At 39.5% G+C, this 22,886-nt stretch overlaps 1 long non-coding RNA gene across 1 annotated transcript in view; it reads left to right on the top strand.

The window, feature by feature from the left end:
• Positions 1-186: 186 nt before the first annotated feature.
• LOC120800073 overlaps positions 187-22,886 on the top strand; it is a 64,158-nt gene continuing 41,458 nt past the window's right edge. The window contains exons 1-2 of the long non-coding RNA XR_005708932.1: positions 187-541; positions 12,978-13,010. This is a non-coding gene — a long non-coding RNA (uncharacterized LOC120800073). The remainder of the gene's footprint in view (positions 542-12,977; positions 13,011-22,886) is intronic.

The following is a 22,886-nucleotide window of genomic DNA, read 5'->3' as shown; positions in this document are numbered from 1 at the left end:
AGAATTGATGTAAGTCTTTTTTTCTACACACACGCTGCCAGCGAGAAGTGGTTTTCGGTTACAATTTAATTTGTTGGTTTTACGGCAAATGCAGGATTTAAACCTCAAGTGAGAGCTCGAAGTAGTTCCCCAAAAAGTCATCCGAGTCAATCTGCTTCTAGCCTCGTTTTCATTCTTACATTTTAGAAGTCATCTTGCGGAGGAACACCGTTTTCCTGTCATTACACAGTATAGTGCTAGGGGCCCTCGGGGCGCGTGCTGTATCCTTGCGCCTTTCTGGGGGGCGACAGGTGCATTTGCTTTGTTGTGATTGTCACCGGTTTCCTTTCTGTTTTGCCAACACTCGGCAGGCAAAAAGTTGTAATGAAATGAATGTCAATAGCCGGCTGGCACACTGCAGCCGACCTTTCACACGGGAGAAGATGGACTGACAGTAGCTGTTTTATTTAGTTTCCGGGTGACAAGAGCCAAACGAACCATGCTAGGTCTCAGTTTGACAGATACAACTAACATGTCCTTCCTTCTGCAGTCAACTCTTAAGGTAGGCTATTTTCTTACAGAGGTAAAACTTAGAAAGGCAGCTGGGCAGTCAAATTTAGAGAAGCGGCTTTTTCCTTCTCTCCTTCCAGTTGATGTATTCACCTGTCACTCAGTGTGTAAAAGAGTCCGTGGACAGTATCAGTTGGTGTTTTCCCACAGCAACTTTTTTTTTTTTTTTTTTGCCTCGTCGAAGCAGGAAAAGCACAGTAAACGACAACATTAATGGTGGCTCCCTTCTGTCTAGGTGTACCAGTCAGCCCTGAAAGTGAGCCAACATGTCTGCGCTGTGCACCATACACAGCTGAATGGAATGGTGTCCTTGTTAATGTTATTAGTGACACCCGTGTGTGTGCTGTTGGAAAAGCTCTGGTGGGGGATGTGTCAACGTCAGTTCGATGGCAGCGGTCCTCGCAACAGGCCAACATGTTCTACCCGAAAAGCCTATTTTAATGTTACAAAAAATTATAGTGTTGTCTAATGACCAAAAATGCCACCACACCTTTTTTTTTTTTTTTTTTTTTTAAATTTAGTTCTCTCAGTTTTAGGGTAAATGATTTTGGTAAAAGTCAGGGTACTGTTTTTGAGATGGTTTTGCCTGCTCTGGTTGTGTTCAGGGGGGATTTCTGTATATAATAGGAGAAAGGTTTGACATTTTCTTTTAATCCACAACGAGTACTAGTTTTACATGAGAATCAGGCTAAATAGGCAACAATTTCAGGCACAGTTTCAATACTTCACTATTGTCCACATCTTTGTGGCAACTTTGAGTTTGTGGAGTAGTGCTAACGCAACACTTTACACTCGTTTCAGTCAATGTTGACCAAAAAGTTGTCTTGTGTAGTAATACTGTAGATAAGGTTACATAGATTATCAAAGGTTAGAAACTCAACACCCCTGTTTCTGGTTATCTGAATGGCTCTGGTTGCACAAACTGAGCAGATCTACACCATATATGAAAAACTTTTTTATGGCTGAAGTTCTGTGTTAAAGGGTCATTTCAACCATATTACAAAAACAAAAAAAGTCGTGTTCTGTGAATTATCCAGGGTAAAAGGGACAATGACGTGTTGCTGATAATTTTTTGAATACTTTTTTTTTTTTTTAATGCTGTGAACACCATGGATTACGTTTTATTTTCCTCCATTCTGTTGGAGTGGCAAAAGAAATTTCATAGACTGATGTCTCAAAACATGGACAGATAAAACCAAAGTTGTTAGAGGTTAAATGGAAATATGCCTTTTTTGTAATTTGAGTGAACTGAACCCTTTTAATCTGCTTTACTAGCAGTAATTTAAGAGGTTAAGTATGCAGGCTCTTGCCACATTGTTTTCCAGAATCCTCCAGGCCTACCTGGACCAGCTAATTGGTGCTAACTACCTGAGTGAATCCATGCACATATGGCCATAGGTACGCTGTTAACCTACACTCTATACAGAACAAATACAAAATAAATGCCCGTGCTATTATATCCATGATTACAGACAGTGTAATAATGACGACGGGTATAAACTTAATCCATGCTTGCACTATAGTCTTCAGCGTCTGTTTTTTAGGTCTACCAAGCATAATCCATCTGCACCACCTGCATCCTGCAGTTTATCCAATTGTCACAGCCAGAGCAGAGATGCACAGCAGTCTATCAATAATATCTGCTGGGGACTGGATCGCGTGCAACCTCTCCTAACCTCACAGTCCATTTGCTATCTGTTTCTAAAGCACACTGACCTGTGCTTGAACTGATGTATGTAAATCTATTAAGCCAGAGCTCTTTTCACATCCATACTCCATCCTGTAATTAGCTGCATTAGATGGAGGCCTGCACGGCATATAGACAGTCTGTATTATGACATTTATGCAGTTAACAAGGAAGCTAAAGTAGTTATTGACCTTGTTGGCTGGTCATATATGCTCAGAGCAGGTTTTAGACGATGATCTCAATGCATGTCCGCAGTAGGTGGAGAAACGTCCTCATTATGAGACCATGTATCAGTGAACTAAATTGAATCCAGCACAAATAATCCAACAGCAATAACTGTTTGACATTTCATTAGTGTTAATAAAAGTCTCATGTTGGAGGTCATAATGTTCCTCATATGTCCCACAAAGCTGGATATAAATTAAAAATGTTATAAACTGGAAGGTCACATTTCACAGTTAAGCCATGGCATCTTATGAACTCCAGAACAACGTATCTCATATACACAATTCAGTGATTATTAGCATAACATTGTCTCTTCATCTTTGACATATGGTGATGATAAGATGCAACAAAAAACCAATTACTGCATTAATAGAGGATTTTTGCCAGTGGGTTATTCTGTGCAACTGCTTTGTTCTTTTTATATCTTGACTACAGTGGGTGATAATAGCTTAATTGCCTTGAAATCCTATTTTTTTCAATCATCATCTTACTATGGGTGATATGATCCCACATACAAGTTTCTGCCAAAGTTTGAACAGTTCTGGTTGTTTCACTTTTTCGCACTTCTTTTTTTTCTCATCTTGCTTTTCCTTACTGGTTAGAAGTGGGCGGGGCTAAGTAGGAAAACATGATGTCATGTACTTCCGTGCACCAATCAGGACTTAGCAACATTTGAATCAGAATCTGTTGACAGTTGGTGGGTGTTTGCTGATCTTGCCAAGCACCTGTCAATAAGATTTGATCAAACCACACTCTCAGTCTGTGAGTCAAATCACACCCTATTTACTATATAGTGCCCTACATTCACTGTCCGTCATTTTGTTTGTGTCCGATTTTTGAGCATGTAAATTTATCTACTATATAGCGCCTTCGAAAATTCCACAGTGAAATGAAAAAAGTATTGTCCATGGCATGTACACTACTTTCTGCTAACAATCCCACAATGAAATTCGCCACATTTTATGGTTGCCAAAATTACCATTGTGTAGAGTTCTATTGTGAAATGACAATAGTAGTTAGTGTTAGAAATCTCAAGTTACTGCTCACTATTCATTGAAGTATTGAGTGTCTATTTTATAGAGAGCATTGCATGAGTGAACGATGAAGTGATTTTGGACACAGCTAGGATTTCTGAAGCGGATTGACAGATTTTGAGTGGTAAAATGTGTATTCTTAATAACTAAGAATGTCTTTTATAAAAACTTTAACTCTGATTATTGCTTAATTAATCATAGAGGGAGACATGATAGAGGGAGAAAAGTAAAAAATTTCAGTCAAGCTTTTAGGGGCTTTAAATGCTAGCAGTAGCCTGTAGAACCAGTAGAATACTCAAATAATTTCCATTCCTTGTAGTTCTATCAGCAATCTGACTGTTACGTGAAGAATAGTACCCACAAGTTGAACTTTCCATCATTGTAATTGATTCCTCGCTGTCTCAATTACTCCCTCACCTTTCCTGCTACTTCTCCACATTTCTTTATTTTCTGTGTGGGTTTGGTTGTATTTCAACTCCCGTCTTCTCTCCTTTCCGCTGCAGCTGTCCTTCAAACTCAGACTACCGACTTCACTGCAGCTAATATTATTTCAAAAGTTCTCTCTTTTCTCCTCCAATCCAATTCATACAAATATCACACACCATTTTAGATTTATTATGCGTGGTTGTCTCTAAGAAGTTATTTATTCTTTTTTTGGTTTTTGTTGGTTGCACAGATAACTCTCGCTCTAAGATCTTAAGCTTCACTGAGCTGTCTTTATATACAGTTTAATACTGGTGCATTCATTTAGAACTGCAAAAAACTTGTACATCATAAGTGTGCAGTTACACTGTCCGGTTACTAAAAGTAAATCCACACCTTCCAGCCAATCAGAATCAAGAATTCCCAGTGGCTATGGTCCATGTATAAAGCTTGTTATAACACAACAGATTATAACACATCACCATGCATTGTTTTGTGTAGTTCCTGTATGTCTATAATGTCATTGAAGTTGGTAAGTCACATGTACACTACTGTCATTGGCAGAGACAGTGCAGGACTCCAGCCAGCAAAACTTTTGTTACAATGGCTGACTTTTCCTTTACATTAATGTGAACATTTGACTTCAGGCAAACTGGAGGGCAAAGTATTGCCAGGGATATGCAATATTGTTTCCACATCAGGTCTGACAAAATGGAACAGAACAGTTTTTGATGAACCTGTAGTGGTAATGGTGATGTGAAGTCATCCAAGGAGAGAGTTAACCGTCATCTCACTGAAAACATTTAGCAGCATTATGTTTCTGAGGTGTTATCTTTGCATCTTAAAAAACATTTCCCCAAAACCTGCTGTAATAGACAGTGGCAGATTCTTCCAATTACAACAGTGGATTCAGACTTTTTATCTTTCTTTATTTATGCTGTTATTAGAAAAAAGTCACAATTTGTTTGTCTCAGCATCAAGGAAAAATTTTGACCTAATAAGTTTAAACTTAAACTTACTGAACTGAAAATTTAAACCGAATCATTACTGGCCTTTTGTTATTGTTCTTGAATCACAGTTGTAACAAAGGAGCAAAAGGGAAGAACCTGCTCTCCTCATCCTGTAAGCAACCAAATATACCTTGTTTCTCAATAGCATTCATTGTTTGGGGGCATGCTCTTGATTGTAGCCTTCACCCAAGCAGAATCTATGATTTGGGTGGTTACTTTCGCCAGTATCTCTGTACTCATGACTGTTCTCAATGAGGCTGCCCAAATAAATAAAATGTAACTTGAAGTTAAAGAAACTTTTATGTGTTTTCTTGTAAAACTTTTTAAAAATCTCCATTTTTTCAGGCGTTCATTTGGCTCATCATTGAACCCTGTCTATGGCTAATATTTTAGTGAGAACAGCGAGCAGTTATGATGCATTTGTAGATTTTCTTTTAGAAAAGGCCAATTGTGAACATGCTATAATTATCTCCTTTCCAAGGCAGTGTGTTCCCAGATGTTTCCTCCTTATGTTCCTGGAGTGAGTTTCCATCAGGCAAACTTCCACTTAGGTCTCTCTCTCGCTCTCTCTCTCTGGCCTCCCCAATGCGCCATGTAGTCACTTTCAATCTCACTGCATCAGATTCTCTAACATAACACTTTTTAACACTCTGCATATATAATGCAAATGCCAAACCACTTAACTCTAAACTTCCTCTATCATTCCTTTTTCATTTCTCTCTCTCTATTCTTCCCTTTGTCAGTCTGTCTTTCATTCCTGTAGCTATCTAGCTGCTATGCCCCAGGAGTAGAGGCCTGCTCAATGTGGCAGAGATGATTTGTTTGCTTTGCAATTATTTTCCGTCAGTGGAGACAAATGGATTCATACTGCATAGAAAAACCCACACAGACAGGGCCGGAGTGATGAATGCTGTGGAACACACTAATATGTACTGCCCAAAGATAAAGATAAAGATAGAGATGGGGAACATGGAGCACCTTGGGTGAAGAATAGATAGCTTTATAAAAAGCTCTTAGGGCAAGAGCTTCAAAGTACCATATGGTTGCTCTGCATATGTAGATACATTGGTGTTAATCGTAGCTTTAAAAAGCAAGTTAATGTTTTTAAGTGCCAGTCTGTATTGTTGCTATGGTGCCTACATACCATGGGTTATTGTGTGGTATTCTGTTGATCTAATTAAATTTATTCTTACCAGTACCACAATGTAGTGTTGCTACTGCCCGTCCACAAGTGCTACTGTGAGTGAGCATTGGCATTTTGAATGAACATAGGGTTGGGCGATTATTTCAAATTAATTAATTTCATTCTAAAGTTCTGTTTTTGGCATGATGTGTAAAATGTTTACATGTGTGCAGACTGTGCTATCCATGTTGAAAAATATAACGTTTCAATCATGTTTTAATCTAGCTGCATTTTGCTTGAAAAAAAAAAAAAAAGATCAAAATCTTGAATTGTCACCAAGCTTGGAGGTTTATATCTATCGGTTAAAATTACTGTGCATTGACAATGCTCTGCATTCATTAAATTTGGCTTTAATAACTTTGAAAGAAGGAAGTATTGTACAAGGCAACTGGTTATTATGGTAACCCCAATATGCCCTGAAGGCAGCATTAGGCATCTAAAAGCACTTTTTTAAGGTTAAGGAAAGTTTTTAGTCTTGGTTGAATACTCAAAAATTCAATGGTGACATGAGGCACAAGAGTGTTTACTTTTATGTTGTTATTTATCCAAAACTAAAAGTTTTCCCAATCTTAATCAAAAGGTTTGAGTAGCCTAACCATACGGACATGATGCAGAGATGCAGGACACAAACCCTGGTCTCTGGTGTCATAGTCTACATCCATCCAATCCACCACCATATGACTTCTGTGGGGGTACAAGGTTGTAACATTTGCTGGACTGGAAAAAAATGTTGGCAGTGAACATAATCCGAGCAGCACTTATGTTTTCTCCAACATATATTTGGCAAAGCAATATGCAGTAGATGTGTACACATGTAATATTGAGGAGCTGGGGTTGGTTTATCATCTTTTCTTGTCAAACTAATGTAATATAATAAATGGTTCTTTCGATCATACTGATAAATGACTGAGAAAAAACTAATGCAATTTCTGTAACAGTTTATATTTTCAGATTGAGCTAATAGAATATGTAGTTAGAAGACTGACTGGAGGTGAAGGGTCTCCCGACTTGCCCCCAATGTGCGATGGACACAACTGGGCTGCAGACTTTTTCTGTGTGTGTTGAACTTTCAAAGTATCCACTGTAAAAGAGATTAACCTTTTCCTCCCAGCTCATGTCTCCTTGATTTTTCTCCTGACTTCTGTCTTCCCTTCCTCTTTATGACTGTCTCCCCTTTTCCAGTGTCTCTGTTGACTATCCCTTGTCCTGACCACCACCCCCCCCCCGTCTCCACTGCCCTCCCTCCCTTTATATGAAAGGCAGGTTCAGGGGTCACCAATTACTCGGAGAGGGCTGAGAAAGTTGTATGGGCTCTGCCCTCAGGGCTGCCATGTTTCATTATCATCAGGGAGATTGCAGGTATGCAGCAGCCACTGGCTGCCGACACAACAACCACAACCTCGGCCCTAGGACCGGGCCGTATAGACTCAGCTAAGTTCAAACCCTCCTCATGCCTGAGCGGCTGGCTGGCTCCGAGTGAGCCCCCCTCTCTTATTGAGCTGCTGGGCAGAACTAATATGTATGTCTAGACTTCCTGGGAACTCCTCTACCTGAGAATACACAGCTGGACAGTATGTGTGCTGATTGTTCAACTGCTTTTATACTGATAGGCTTGTCTTCTGTACTGTACTGTTCTATGGCTTGAAACATTTTTCTGATGCCTTGAAGAAATTCTTGTATCTTTAAGCATATTTAGAAATAATGTTTGCTATTGCAAGTTTGTGAACGATTTATGCATACAGAAGACAAAGCCATTGTTCTAAAAGATAGATTAAGTCAAAACCTAGTATGTGGCTGGACCACCCTTTATCTGTTTGCTCACATATACAGTAATTTAATACAGCCGAATTCCCAATAAAGCTGTTCTCATTTACAGGTTTTTCTGTTTCTGTTGTCAGACCACGGAACACGTAGGAAATAGTGATTAGCCCATTAAGACAACATTTTAACCAGGTGTCACTTCCAAACCATTTCCAAGCTGCTGCTCTGCATTGCTAAAATCGTGATTTTTATAACTGCGACGTCGTCTGACAAAATCACCGTACACATAAGTTAAACACATCGGCTGTGCTGTGATTTCGGCTATATTTACCTGTAAAATGATCACTGGGATATAAAATTAGAAGCTCATTCATGTCTGTGGCAGCTGCCGTACAGTCAATTGAATGAGACATAGAGAGGTGTGCCTGCAGAAGGAAAGGCCAACCTCATGCTCGCGGGGCAATACTGGCATACATAAAACAGTATCGGATTATTTGACATATCGTGTGAATGAGGTATAATTGTAGGGGTCAGAATATTTGAATGCTTTTGAAGGAAGAGTTAGATATTTTGGAACATAATATTAATATATATCAGAATCAGAATCATATTCTAGTATATGTGAAAATCTTGTCATCACCGTCAGGTAACCAGTGAGTCCAGGAATTTACTGCTCCGGGCCAAGAAATAGTTCGGCACATAACCCCCTGTAAAACCACAACAGGGGGCATAATGTGCTGGCATAATGTGCCGTTTTTACTTCGGTTTTTGAATTGCTTAAACAAATGAGTTATAAAATGTTAATGAGTGAGTTTTAGAGATGCTGGTAGATGTATTCTTTAGCCATTAGACAGAGTCAGGCTAGCTGTTCCCCCTGTTTCCAGTCTTAATGCTTAGCTAAGCTACCTGTCTTCTGGCTGTAGCTTCATATTTAATGGGCCCATATAGTTTATTTCCCGAAATGTTGAACTATTCCCTTAATAGCCACATGAAAATCAAACACAAAATCTTGTTTTAATAGCTATCTATTACTATCTTGCATTTTTGGAAAAAGCACCAAACTTCACTAAAGCACTAATCTATGAAACACCAAAGTTGATCAAACTGCATTTTATCTGTCCACCATTATTAACCTTGCCAGATATGAAGGATTAAAGTTGTGCAATTCACAATGTCTGGTTTTACATTAAAAAAACATTTGAGGTTATTCCAGCACATACTGTATTAACATGAAAATTCGTCCAGGATCATTGTAGCAGGCAGTGTAGAATTCTGCTTCAGCACTGCCCTAGTATAGTGGCTGTTAAATCTCTATAGTAATGATGCTAGAGCACTCTGTGTTGCACCTTAAAGAGATGTGATGGATGGTGAAGATGTTCAGTTTAGCCCTCCTCTTCCTTTTTGCTCTGCCTACAGGCTGTCCACACTCAGCTGTACTACAACCATGCCGCCTTTTTCACTGCTTGGTTTATCCTGCCTGCCTGAGCCACCTGGGTGCTGCCTCTGCAAAAAGAAAAAAAAGGCAGTTTGTGGGACTCTTGATACAGACAATTCAAAAGCGAAGACCTGATTCACTTATGCTTTCCAAACCCCATCAGAACCAATTTTCAGGCGCCCAGCCTAGCACTGTTTAGGCCGGGGCCAACAGAAGCTGTGCAGCCAGTTGGATTTGAAATGGCTCCTGAATAGAGAATCCCTGAGTCTGATTCAGTGTGTTCAGCCAAACCCTTGGTAATTGCAAAAACAGCACTTGGTCCACTAATAATGGGTGCGTGTCATCTCCAATCCCCAGTCCGCCTGTCTGTCCACGCCACAGAGGCAGCAATTACAGACTCTGTCCTGCCACTACTGGACGTGCACACAGTAAGGGCAAGGGAACAGTACACTGTGTGTATGTGTGTGTGTGTGTGTGTGTGTGTGTGTGTGGGGGCGTTAGGTTAAGGAGTGCATTAGTAGCTGAAAGAGGTGTATGTGTGCTTCTCTCTCTCTCCCTTTCTGTGTGTGTGTGTATACGTGTGTGTGTTTGCGCGTGTGCGCAAATGCAGACTTGTGGCTAAGCTCGATTTTAAAGGATTGAACAGACATTCTCACTTAGCCAGGCTGCCACAACAGTACCGTGAACAAGAATTATCCCAAAGTTTGAAACAGTCAAGACTGCAAATGACAACTTCTCAGTTTACAATGAACAGTAGTGACTAGATTAAGTGAGCAGTAAGAGATTAGTTGTCTTCCGTTAAATTTACCAATATTCCATAAAGATGCTTTGTGGTGTTCCCCCTGTCATTTTCCCATGTTTTTTTTTCCAGTACAGATTCTTGATTACTGTGCACTGAGATAACATTAAAAATAAGATAGCGAGCCAAACTGTTGCTAGTAAGGAAAGATAAAGGAAGATTTGGTACTTATGCAAAATGCAACATCTAAGGGCTTTTAAAAACTGTTAATGTATCCATTTTCTTCTGGAAGTTGAAACCATTTTTTTTTTTTTTAATTTTTTTTTTTTTTTTACTGTTCAGACTAAGTGTGATAACTAAGACTTTGTGTGAGCAGAGCACAGTTGGACATCTCTCTGAGTCACTTCCTTTACTAAACACTCTCATGGCTACCCATCCATGACTCCTACAATGGTCATCACAAGGATTTAATAAAACATCAACTGATCTTTCCTGTTATGCTGCTATTGTTTTATTTGATTTTCTCTACAGAAGCATGACGAACTGGTGTCATGGCAGACAATAGAACAGAGTCAGGGTCTGACCCCAAAACTAATTTGCAAGCTTAAGCTCTTTTAACAAGTGGCAGTTTCACCAGTACTCAGTTTGTTTACACCTTGTTCTGCTCTCCCTTTAGGACTTTTCCCTTTGCTTGCTTTCACACAGCCTTCTCATATTCTCTCTGGCTTGGTTTTGGTAAATTCCAGATTGAGTCTTAAGCTTTATTGTTTTTTTTTTTTTTTTTTTTTTTACAGTCAGATCATTTGATACCATTAAATTTATGAGATATGACCATTTCAGTGCCAGACTGACTGACTCATAATACCAGTACTGCATAATCAGTTCTTAAATTGAGAACCTTCTTTTCCTTGCAAAAAGCTCATTTGTATTTCTCACAAACTTGAATATCATTGCTTATGATTTGCTAAAAGACAGTATCTGCTTTTGATTTGGTTGGAGTGTTGTTGCCATACAATTGTACTACAACAGCTAGTGTCTGGTTGCTGAAGGGTTCAGAGGTCTGGGCAGAGTAGCTGTAAGCAGCAACAATACCTGTGAAATTGGACACAGCTCTGTACCATTTTTGTGTGAATACACTGATTTCCTAGGGCAACTTCTGTCGGCACCCTCTGACAGACAGATAGCATTCACAGTGTGGTAATCTATGATATTAGGAAAGGCTGATGTGCTGATTTCTGATTTGATACTTTTCAACAGACACTACATGAGTCTGATTGTTTCATTATTCATGTAGCCCCTTTTTCTAAAGACAAGGCTTGCAGAGATTAGTAGGTCTGTAATTTAACACAGAATTCACAATTTGATCTGTATTGTGGTTTGAGGGGTCAGGATTAAGTGTGTTTTTGGTACAGTGCGAAAAGAGCTCTAAACAATTGCTCCTGAGCTTTTTCATGCTGCCACAATAAAGGTACTCAAACATTTGGTTATGGTGAGTACATAGTCCAAAATAAAACAAGACCTGTGTGTCTGTAATGGTCCAAAATGACAGAGGAAAGAACACACGGAGGCTCAACCACATATTATGTTTAATGCCACATTCTCTGAGCCTGGTTGAGTAGCATACGGCAGTCCTATGATATTAGTTTCTTTTAAGGAGTGCTTGAACACTGTGGAGAGAGAGACTTTACCTCAGTTTGCCTACCACTGGTAATAGACACACTCTATTGGTATCATTGCAAATGAGTTTGAGGTGTTTTATGCAGCTGTTTCCTGCCAAGATGTTACCTGATTTGGGTTAAACAAAATCAACATACATTGTCTGTCCTTTCATTATAATTTTTGTTCAGCATTGCTATAATTTACTCCTAAATTTACTTCTTTTAATTGTATGATCTGGGATAACATGACAAGGATGTATATTAATTATAAATTATGTTAAGGGCCTATTTACACATCCAGCAAACGGAGAGTAACGTTATCATCCCATTGGAGTCATGCTTCTAGGCTTGTGACAAATTTCATTTCAATATTCACACTCTCTTTAGCTCTGTTTTGGTGTCTACCAACTCCAGACAGAAATATCTTTGTCTTTAGCTTGGTAGGTTCTCCATCTAGTCGCTAACTTGTCTGCTGTTAGGTGCTGGGCAGGTAGTGAACAGTAGGTTTATAAGAACTTTTTTGTTAAACAGCTGCCTGTAGCTGCTTGAATTTTTTTAAAGCATTCATTGTTAATATAAAAAATGTTGATTAAATGTTGATTTAATAGGCTGCCCTAAACCAAGTCTTACCAAAGCCAATGTCGTGGTCTGAATGGTTATGGACAAATACAGCAATACCAAGCAGACAGTCTGGCCTTTAACTGCCCTAGGATAGTGGGTAAGACACACAATGCAGGAACATTAGTTTTCTAAAACTGTTCTGGCCCTAGCTGTTTCTCCAGCAGTAAAATGCCCTAGAGCCACATGGCCACTGAAACAAATATACAAGCGGAGACTGCAGACTTATGAAAAGCTGTATGTTTAGAATTAGTCATCGCGATTCTGGGGAGAAGTGAGCAAAGTTAATGAAGAGGAGATAAAAGGTGAAAGGACAATGTGACGATTATGTGCTTCAGTGAAAACCAAATCAGGATCAAATTTTAGGAGCATTTGGGAAAAGGCATAAACAGCTAAAATTGTTTGGCTCAGCTGATGGGATTAATTTATTTTAGAATCCTTACAGATGTCTGAAATTTCCTGATGGGTGGACAGTCCGAGGATTCGGCTCTGACTGATGTTAAAGTGGGGTGGTGATGTCAAATGGGGAAGTTGAAATGGCATTCGATATAAATGTCAGGACTTGAAGTAAATATTTTTCTACTTTTTGTCTGTTTAACCATAATAGACCATTGACTGTACATAACTGAGATATCTTTTGTACTTGTCCTTACAGGAAGTGCTTGGACATGGCCTTTGTACCATTCAGGTAAAACTATTTTTATTCATTTTTTTTTTTTATCACTCAAGTATTTTTCTACAGCCCCAGCCCTTTTAGTTTCCACAGAAAGTAGTGAAGTAAAATGCAGTTCAGTTAGGTAGTTGTTACCCTGAGGCCTCTGGTGTTCCTTCTCTTCCTGCTGCAGCTCAAATCCATCTCCCATCTAGAGAAGTAGACCATGCAATACCGTTATTATTACACATGGTTACCAAATAGGAGGCCCAAGTGGGCTCAGTGGGGAAGAAAAAAAATGTAGGAAAAAAGCACCTGAAACTGAGACCCATTTGCACTCATGATGTGAATTAAAGAACAATTTAATCAAATCCTCAGAGAACAGTTAATTAATCTTACTTGAATACAGCAAATACCTTTAACCTTTACCTTTTAATAAATTAACATAAGAAGCAAAAATATTTTCAATTCAACACAGACAAGAACCTGTGCTTGTAATTGACCCTGGTGGTTATGCAGCTGGTGGCTATGTGGCTATATACAGTAAGAGCATAATAACCACCACCTAATTTCTAGGGAGAAACTTCATTCATTCAAAAAAGATGGTGCCTCCAAACATAACTTTACAGTTAGCGTTAACGCTTCCTACAAAATATATTTGTTGCAGCAGTTTAGATGTATAGAGACATAATTTCTAGGAGACAGGGTCGAATAATCTAAGTAACACACACGTAGTAAAGCCATTGCACTACAAATAATCTTTTCACTGTGATGGCAGCTGGTTATCACAGTGAATGAAGGAACATAAACGCAAATACTGCATGGCCATTATCTGTTATTCAGTAATGAGACAAGGCGAATTAGAAATTTCATAAATCCAAAATATAATTAAAGTAGAATATGGCTGGATCCCGAACAATACATGAGTCTGTTGCTGCTTTAGTGCCATCATTGGGTGAAATGCGACACTATATATAAACAAAAAACCTACGCCATAGGTATCCACAGTGGGACTGCCTTTAACCTCTTGTGTGTAGTATAAACACAGTTTAAGCCAAAACTAGTACTTACATATATGTGGTGCTTTCTCAGTTTGTGTGTCATGAGTGAGTTTTCAAAAGAGATAGTTCAGTTACCTCTCCTTTTATTAAATAACTTCCCATCTGCAGTCTCACATTGCATTATTTTATAAAAGGAGTTCAGGAAAAGGCAAAATTTTAACCCACACCTCACCCACCCCCACGTCAACCTGTATTTTATTGAATGACGTGTAAACTGGCGCAGGACTTTGGCAGGGCCACGATAACTCACTAAACAGACACTAAGATCAGTGGCCTTGCTCTCTCTAAAGCCAAGCTTTTTGGTTATATTTCCTCAGGGGAAAAAAAACAGACGAACACTTTAAAAGTCAGTGAGGAGGAGAGAGAATGAGGAAAAGCCCTGAAGGCAAATGGCAGGGAACAGCAGTGCCGTTAGACGGAGCTACTTTAGCTGTCATGCAAGAGTACGTGAACGCACCAGTGAACGCACACAGTCAGCTACACTGAACACATACAGAGAGCCATGGTGACGATGATGGTGCCTTAACCCAAGATACTTCTAATGTTGAAATTAGATAACTATCACTTGAAAGGGTTTACCCAAAATAACACCAGCGTCGTTTAGATTAAAGAGTTTTGTAAATGTTCAGCTGGGTTTTATTGCAAACCATTTTGAACCCGTAAAACTAATAAGATGGTTGGAAACCTTCAGTTATTTACAGTACTCTGGGGTTTTGTTAAGCATTAAATTTTTCTGTGTTAGCTTTTAACCAGCTAATTTGCAAAGTGTATATGTCAGTTTTATGGGCATTTTATTATTTGAATTTTTTTATTTGAGTACCCAGATACATTATCTCTATTTGTCATGGTACAGGTCAGATAAGTTTTTTTATTTTTTTTATTTTTATGGCTTTTGTTTCCATAAATTACTGTAACTATAAGGAGAAAAACAACACAAGTGTATGATTCACTCCAATATCGCGTGACTGTTGGAAAAGCAAGTGACCTCAAAGCCATGCAATCTGCTGCGTAGTTAGAAGTCAACCGACAAGTCAAACCAAGTGGCGTAAACTCTCCAGAGATATTTGGTTTGTCAGAGCTGATTAGACCCAGGGAGGCGTAAGCAGACACTCTGGGATAACACGTGGTGGCGTTGAGTTGAGCCGTTGGCCTCAGCCTATTTACTGGACGATGTGTTAGGACAGGGAGAATGAAGCGGAGAACTCATACGGATGGAGATGATGATGGTTGATTTCTCTCACACAAGTCTCTCTGTCTCTCTCTTCTCTCATCATATTTAATGACACTTTCTATTTGATTTCTCAGCCAAATCTTATTATCTGGTAATTGTGTTTGCTTGTGCATGCATGTGTGAATCTTTAGTGTAAATGTGTGTACACAAGCACATTTGTTATAATGGCTGTATGTTAGAGACACATGTTTGAATGTTTACATACAATGAAGGAGGGAGATAGTGTGTTCTTCTGTGTCTGTGAATGTGTGTGTTGCAGAGAAACACTATGGAGGTTTCTGTCACAGCTCATCACACCGCAAGATCACACAACACGATGTGACAGTGCACAGTGCAGCTCAGCAAGTGGCGCTGGGATTTTAATTGATGTTAAAACCACCATGTACTCAAAGCACTGATGGGTACCATGTATTGAGAGAGAAAAAGTGAGAGAAATGATATCTGCATTACAGGATCATTCTGAGGCAAGGCAACCCAAAAAAAGAAACAAACATTTTAATATTGAAAATTTGTAAACATGAAAATACCATGCTGATTTGATGATGTATGTAGAACAAGAGGTGTGTGTTTAATGAGTAAAGGTGATCCTCTTGGGATAGCTAGTTGTGAAGGGTTTAATGTCTTTTCATGACATTTTGTCACATTTGTGTTACAATACCAGTGGTAGTCTAGTCAGGGGGGTGGTATGTTACATAATAATAAAAACTTTAAGTGCTACAAGAATGGGTCAATGCTCAACAAGAATAAAAGGGTCAGTGCTCAACAAGAATAAAAGCAGAATATGAAAACTGGTTCTTAACTATTCTACTACTACAAAATATTTAGAAACTTTAAATCTGCATATGGATCTGGACCTGCATCAAAATACTGTACAATTCATGAGAGAAAAAAAGGCCATACCTCGCAATGTGTCGGGGAATTAAAAAAAAACAAACTATTTCTCAGCTCCACCTCAAGGTTTGCAGTAAAGTTCATGAAACATCTTGCTAATAAACAAAGAAATGGGTCTGAAATCTTTTGTTGAGTTAATTAGTTGGCAAAACATGTTTTGATCTGTGGGCTTTGGATTTGACCATAGCAAAGAGTCTGGTAAAAGGGATATGCTGATTTATTTATTTATTTATTTATTTATTCTAAAACAAAGATAAAATTAAAGATAAAACAACTGCTGTACAATTCAGCTCATTCAATTGGTGAAGTATGTTTTATCATAAAGGCAAGCAGCAACATTAAGATTTTATCACTCCACTTCACCCTTTTCAGTATTATTCCCTTCAGTCTCCAAACTAGTTAAAGCCAAATCCTCTGCATATGACCCTCCTTAATCTTGTATTAGACCAAATTGATCCTCTGTTAGCTCAGTGCATTGAGCTTATTACATGATGATGAATCTCTTGCACTGAGTTAAGTCATTTGGATAGGAAATACAGAGGTGCATTGGGGGAAATTAGCATAGCTTTAGCTTAGCCTACCATAGCTTAGCCTGGCGGGGCTATTGAAAAAAGCACCTTTAGGCTGACAACAAAGCTAATATTAGCTTAGCATTAGCGTTAGCAAACAGGGGGCTTAATCAGGCTGCTGGGCTGTCAGAACGTATAACCACATGCTTCCAAGGGTCCCTTTGGAGTTATAATCCTGGGTCTCGGCAGGCGATGACCTCATGGGCTGGACTGGTGCCTGTGGGAGGATAGGGGAAACTGTGTGTGTCTCGCAGGCCACTCACTGAGATTTGTGTGTGTGTCTGTGTGCGTTCTTTATGGTTGATTGTTTTATTGAGGCATACGACACAGAGAGACTCTACTGACACCGGCGAGTTGAACTTTACAAACATGCACCAGAATAGAATTCCAGCTGTTTTGTTTGGGCATTTTTGTGCAGTATCTCATGGAGCGGCAGTGTGTGTAGGCCCCAGGATATGAGAGCAATGATATTTCAATTGTCTCCATGCCACATTGCATTAACAGTGTGCCTTGTTTTTCCTCATGGCTATGAGATAATTGAAAAGGTTAACCTGTCAGTTTTATCTTATGTTATTTGTCTTTCCGCAGACTAAAGTAGTGGTTAAGGACATCTGTGACTGGCAAGATGGCACGCTCACTTGAGTCTACTATGACCAAAAGGCCATCTTGTCCACTCAGAAATGATGACAGGGCTGCTGCAAAGACAGATAGGATGTTAACGGGAGCAGGGTTACGCTAAACTCCAGCAGCAAGAATGGAAAAAATAATTTCTATCATTTAAATGTATTCGGAATTGCTCTTGAACTGTATCAATGAAGAAAAATTAATGGGGACATTGCCTGACTTTTCCATTGACCCATCATTATGGGTTCCTACAATGATAATCGAAGCAGGTCTATAGTCTAGGCATACCACCCCTTTATGAAAGTGGGGGTTTTGGGGTTAAAATAACTCCACATCTTCACACAGAGAAAGCTTTGTAAATCGGAAGTCAGTTGACTGAGTTAAATGCACATACACATGCACACGGTGAGGCCAGGCCTAATGGAGGCAGATTGCTTTGCTGTCAGTGTAGGGGACTGTCAATAGCTCCAGCCAGCCATGGGCATCATCAGCTAGAGAGACCCAGGACTCACTGGCTCTATTGAGGTCCACAGAAGAGGAAACCTGTCTGCGCGATGCAGAAGGCCTCAGGGTTCATGAGTTAAGAGTCTTTATTAAACATACTGCACTGAGAGATCTTTGCTGATGGCCTCAGGACTGGTATGCAGAGAGGATGAAGCCAAGACATGACACAGAGATAGCCACTTAGCTGAATGCTGCGACTATAACAGGCCAGTGGAATTGGAAGTTTTACGTGGAGAGTTGATGCCGTGACACCATCATAGCCACTTTTAGTTTGATCTCAAAATGACCTGTAGACATCCATAAAAGTTAAATGCGGTACGTTTGCTGATGATTCAACAAATATTTAAACAGCAACTGACATCAGCCAGCATAGAGAGGATCTCACCAGGCAACTTTAAATCTTAATAACTGGTTAGGTTTATTGTTAGAATTGAAAGCATTGCACTAGAATAAACTAGAAATATTCAGCAGTCCACAGTTTTAGAGTTGTGTAATGAACAGGACTGTTTAAAACATACTGTAGTTCTGACATTGGGTACATATTAGGGCTAGAAAGGAATTATGTTGCAATATGTAAAAAAATAATGTTAAATTCATTTTACTAGAAACCTACAGCTTCTAACTTACAACCTTTTTTTGTTTAGTTGATCTTGCAAAAGTTTTGACAGTTTTATTTTCTTTACTCATTTCGTGCCTTTTTAATACTTGCATGATGCAAAAATCACACAGGACACATTTTTGGTTGCCTTGTAAACAAATAAATTGCCGTGGAAATTACTTTGATTGGTCGTTTGCTTCAAAGGTAGAGTGCATGGGTTAAACCATCAAATTGAGATGTGACTTAGTCAGGCTAACCTGTGTTTTTAATCACATATACTAGACAGTTTATTTTTAAAATTAAGCTATGAAAACTAAAAGTGAAATTTGGTAGGCATTTTCTATCAAGCAGTAAAATGGCTTGCATAGTATATCATGGTGGGCCTAACTGACATCCTTTGCAGTGCGACTATATAATGTAGATGCTGAGACATTATATTGTTCAGCCACACATTTGTCATTTATTATCACCTCATAGATCCAGAACATGGTTTTGGCATATACACATATACTGTATGCTGAAAAGATAAACAACCTGAACTCTTCTAGCAGTTATTATTACACCTAAAGAGTTATGATTTATGCTGTGAACTTTATGCGCACGCTGGATGTTAAAGTGATGTATTACGATCCCTGTGCCCTAAAAGAATCACAGATGTGGTGCTGCTGGACACAGGGACCCAGACCTCCAGGCTGCGCCATGTTAGCTCCCAATATCTTATCTTGGTGTGTGTTTGTGTGTGTGTGTGTGTGTGTGTGTGTGTGTGTGTGTGTGTGTGTGTTTGTGTCTGTGTTGGAGTAGTGTGTGTGTGTGCGCTCTTGCCCCCTGGATGTGTGTCCATCCTCTCTCCATGAGAACCAGCCCTCTGGCCTTCCAGCTGAGTTCACAGATCCAAAGTCGAGTTAATCTGGTTTTACCTTTAGCCCCAAAAACAACATGGGAGTAATCCAGGAACAGCTGTAATCAAGCATGAAACCTCTGAAGGCTGCATGCTAGCTTGGGTCAGGGAGCACAACAGGAAGAGACCTTGAGAGAACTCTGGGACATTGAACTAATAGTCAAATGTTATGTGGCTGTGGCAATGATATACAGTTAGGTACATAAGTATTTGGGCGGGGACACAATTTTCATATAACCACCACATGGATTTGAAACAAAGCCACCAAAAATATTGCGATAACCGTTTAGGAATTACAGTAATTTTTATACATAGTCCTTCATTTTCAGAGGCTCAGAAGTAATTGAACAATTGACTGACAGTCAGTTTCAATGCCAGTTGCAGCCTGTTCCCTCGTTATTTCATGACAGATTAAGCAGATAAACGGTCTGGAGTTGATTCCAAGTGTTGAATTTGCATTTGGTAGCTGTTCATGGGAACTCTCAATATTTGGTCCAAAGAGGTGTCGATGAAAATAAAAGAGGGCATCATTAGGCTGAAAACACAAAACAAGCCTATTTGACAGATGGCAGAAACTTTAGGAGTGGCCAAATCAGCAGTTTGGTACAGAAGGAATGTACTGGCGAGCTCAGCAACACCAAAAGGCCTGTTAGACCATGGAAGACAACTAAAGTGGATGATCCTTGGTGAAGAAAAACCTTTCACACCATCTAGCCAGGTCAATAACACTCTCGAGGAGGTAGGAGTATATTTGTCAACATCTAAAATCAAGAGACACCATCATGAATGTAAATACAGAGGGTTTACCACAAGGTGCAAACCACTGGTAACACATTTTTGTTAAAGCCCTTGAATTAAAGCTGAAAATCTACACTTCAATAACATCTTGATGGCTTTTTATCAAATCCATTGTTTGGGTATACAGAGACAAAATTACAGAAATTGTGTCACTTTCCTAATTCTATAGATGTAGATATATTTTATCTTAGTTCACTGAAAGACTTTGCTTTTCCCAAATGTAAATTTACTGAAATTTATTTTGTAAATAAGTGATTTTACGCTGCATGTAAAGGATATTTTCTAACTACAACTGGTCTATCTATGTTATGCTATTCTATTCTCTACCGTGTCCTGTGTCACATTACAAGTTGCCAGTTTGCTGGTGTTTCCGGCAACAGGTAAAGGAATCGCTCTGGTTGATATTGTCCGTCTGAAGTGAAACAGTTTGGACCACTGTCCAAACCTAAATCTCTGTCTCAACACATTCAGAACAATTATATAAGGAGGGTCGGGACACTGAGAGACAGAGAGACAGGGCAGGAGAAAGGGAGCGGGAGAGAGAGGGGAGAGGGTACAAACAGATGAATAAATGAGTTAAGTGAGAGGGGAATTTGTGCTTTCACTGACACCCCCCCACCCCCACCCCTCCCGGCACATCACTCCCCTCCCTCCAGTTGGACAGTCGAATGTGTGCTATAAGTGCTCTCCCTCTGCTCGTTTCGCTTCACTGCTTCTCCGCTCATCTCCCAATAGAAATTGCTCCGTGGCATTAAATATGTAAAATTAGCATTTTAAGTAGAACACATTTCTGTGTCGCACCCCGCTCTCCCTGCTCTCCCCCTCTGCCTGCTGCCCAGCCCTGAGCGCATAAGCCACACAAACTCATGCATGCATATGATATGCATTTGGTCATCTCCATGGTAACACTGGTGGGGGAGGGAAGGGGCTCAAAGATAGAAGGATGAAAAGGTGTAGTCATTGAAGGTAGATCAGATTGTATTTATTTTTTATTTAGTGAGTTTATTCAGGGAGTAACTCATACCAGAACTCAGTTAATGAGAGGAGTTGAGGACCACACGTGTCATGGTAACTCCCAGCTTTCCACTCTGCACTGCCTGCATGCAGGCTGACATGTACCAGGAATCCTCTTGTTGTCCTTCAGGTAAATGTTTTATTGTTCTGTTGTATTTAAAGTATTACAAGCACCTTGGGGAGATATAGTCCTTCCACTTTGCAGAATTTTTGTTTTTTAAGATGTGCATATAGTTTTGAGTTGAAGCGACAAAAGTGGTCACACACAGCCACAGATACACACACAAAATGATCCATTAACCCTTTCCCTCACAATTCTGAGTCAAAAGGGTATAAAGTGAAATGTTAGACAACAACAGACAACACCCATGTGCATTTAGTGCCCATGGGTCAAATCACTCTTTCATCTGTATTATACTATATGTCATACAGTAACATTTTTATAAAGGTATAAAAAAGATGGATGGCCTGCTGCAACTAATGATTACTTTCATTAATAGACTAATCTGGTAGTCAACAACACATCAAAAAACAATTTAATGATGATATAAAATAGAGGGGGAAAAAAACGAATCCTCACTGCTGAGAAGCAGTGTCTCAGTCAGCTTACATAAAATTGATTTTGAGAATTTTCAGCTCTAGTTGCAACTGTGGCGGCTGGCCAATGAGTAGCGGTTAAAAGCAGGGTTATCAGTTAGCAGCAGCACCAGCAATTAGCTGTATGAAGCTGGGTGTTTTTATAAAATAGTCTGTTTTGTTTTATTGCAGTTGGCACACAGGACAATTAGCAATTCAATTCAATTCAATTCAATGTAATTCAGTTAAATTTTATTCATATAGCACCAAATCATAACAGAGGTTATCTCAGGGCACTTTTCATATAGATCAGGTCTAGACCCTTCTCTTATTTATATTTACAGCGACCCAACATTCCCCCATGAGCAAGCACTTGGCGACGGCAGCAAGGAAAAATTTTCTTTTAACATGTAGAAACCTTGAACAGAACCCGGCTCATGGTGGGTCTGCCTTGACCAGTCGGGTTGAGAGACACATAACATAAAGATGCATAACAATAATGACACTAATAATAAAACCAATAATTATGATAATACAGTGTATAATAATACTAATAAAACTAAATATAATAATAGTAATGATAATTATATTAAACGAAGCAGTGGGTGTTGAGCAGGATCCTGGGGGCAGTAGGTGGTTTGCAGTCACAGATCCAGACTCTGCAGCACCAGGGGCAGAAATACCTGCAGGAAGCAACAGGAGGAGAAAGGAAAGAGACGAGGAAGCACAAAACTACGGGAGAGAGAAGAAGTCAAGTTAGTAAAGAGCATTGATGCCACATGAATGCGTACAGATGGCGAGGAAGAGGAGGAGAGAGGAGCTCGGTGCATCATGGGAAGTCCCCCGGCAGTCTAGGTCTATAGCAGCATAACTGAGGGGGGGTGGTTCAAGACAAGCCTGAGCCAGCCCTAACTGTAAGCTTTATCAAAAAGGAAGGTTTTAAGCCTACTCTTAAACGTGGAGAGGGGGTCTGCCTCCTGGACCCAAACTGGAAGATGGTTCCGCAGTAGAGGATCCTGATAACTGAAGGCTCTGCCTCCCATTCTACTTTTGGAAACACTAGAGATAGCCATAATGATTTTTTGGTTGGTTTATGTGAGATATCCTTTTACTGCATCTTCTGGTAGTCTCAAAATCATATGTTCACA

The sequence above is a fragment of the Xiphias gladius genome, chromosome 15, assembly GCF_016859285.1.
Source record: "Xiphias gladius isolate SHS-SW01 ecotype Sanya breed wild chromosome 15, ASM1685928v1, whole genome shotgun sequence".
NCBI classification, from domain to species: Eukaryota; Metazoa; Chordata; class Actinopteri; order Istiophoriformes; family Xiphiidae; genus Xiphias; species Xiphias gladius.
Note: the sequence above shows the minus strand (reverse complement) of the source record. Positions and strands in the feature narration are given on the sequence as shown.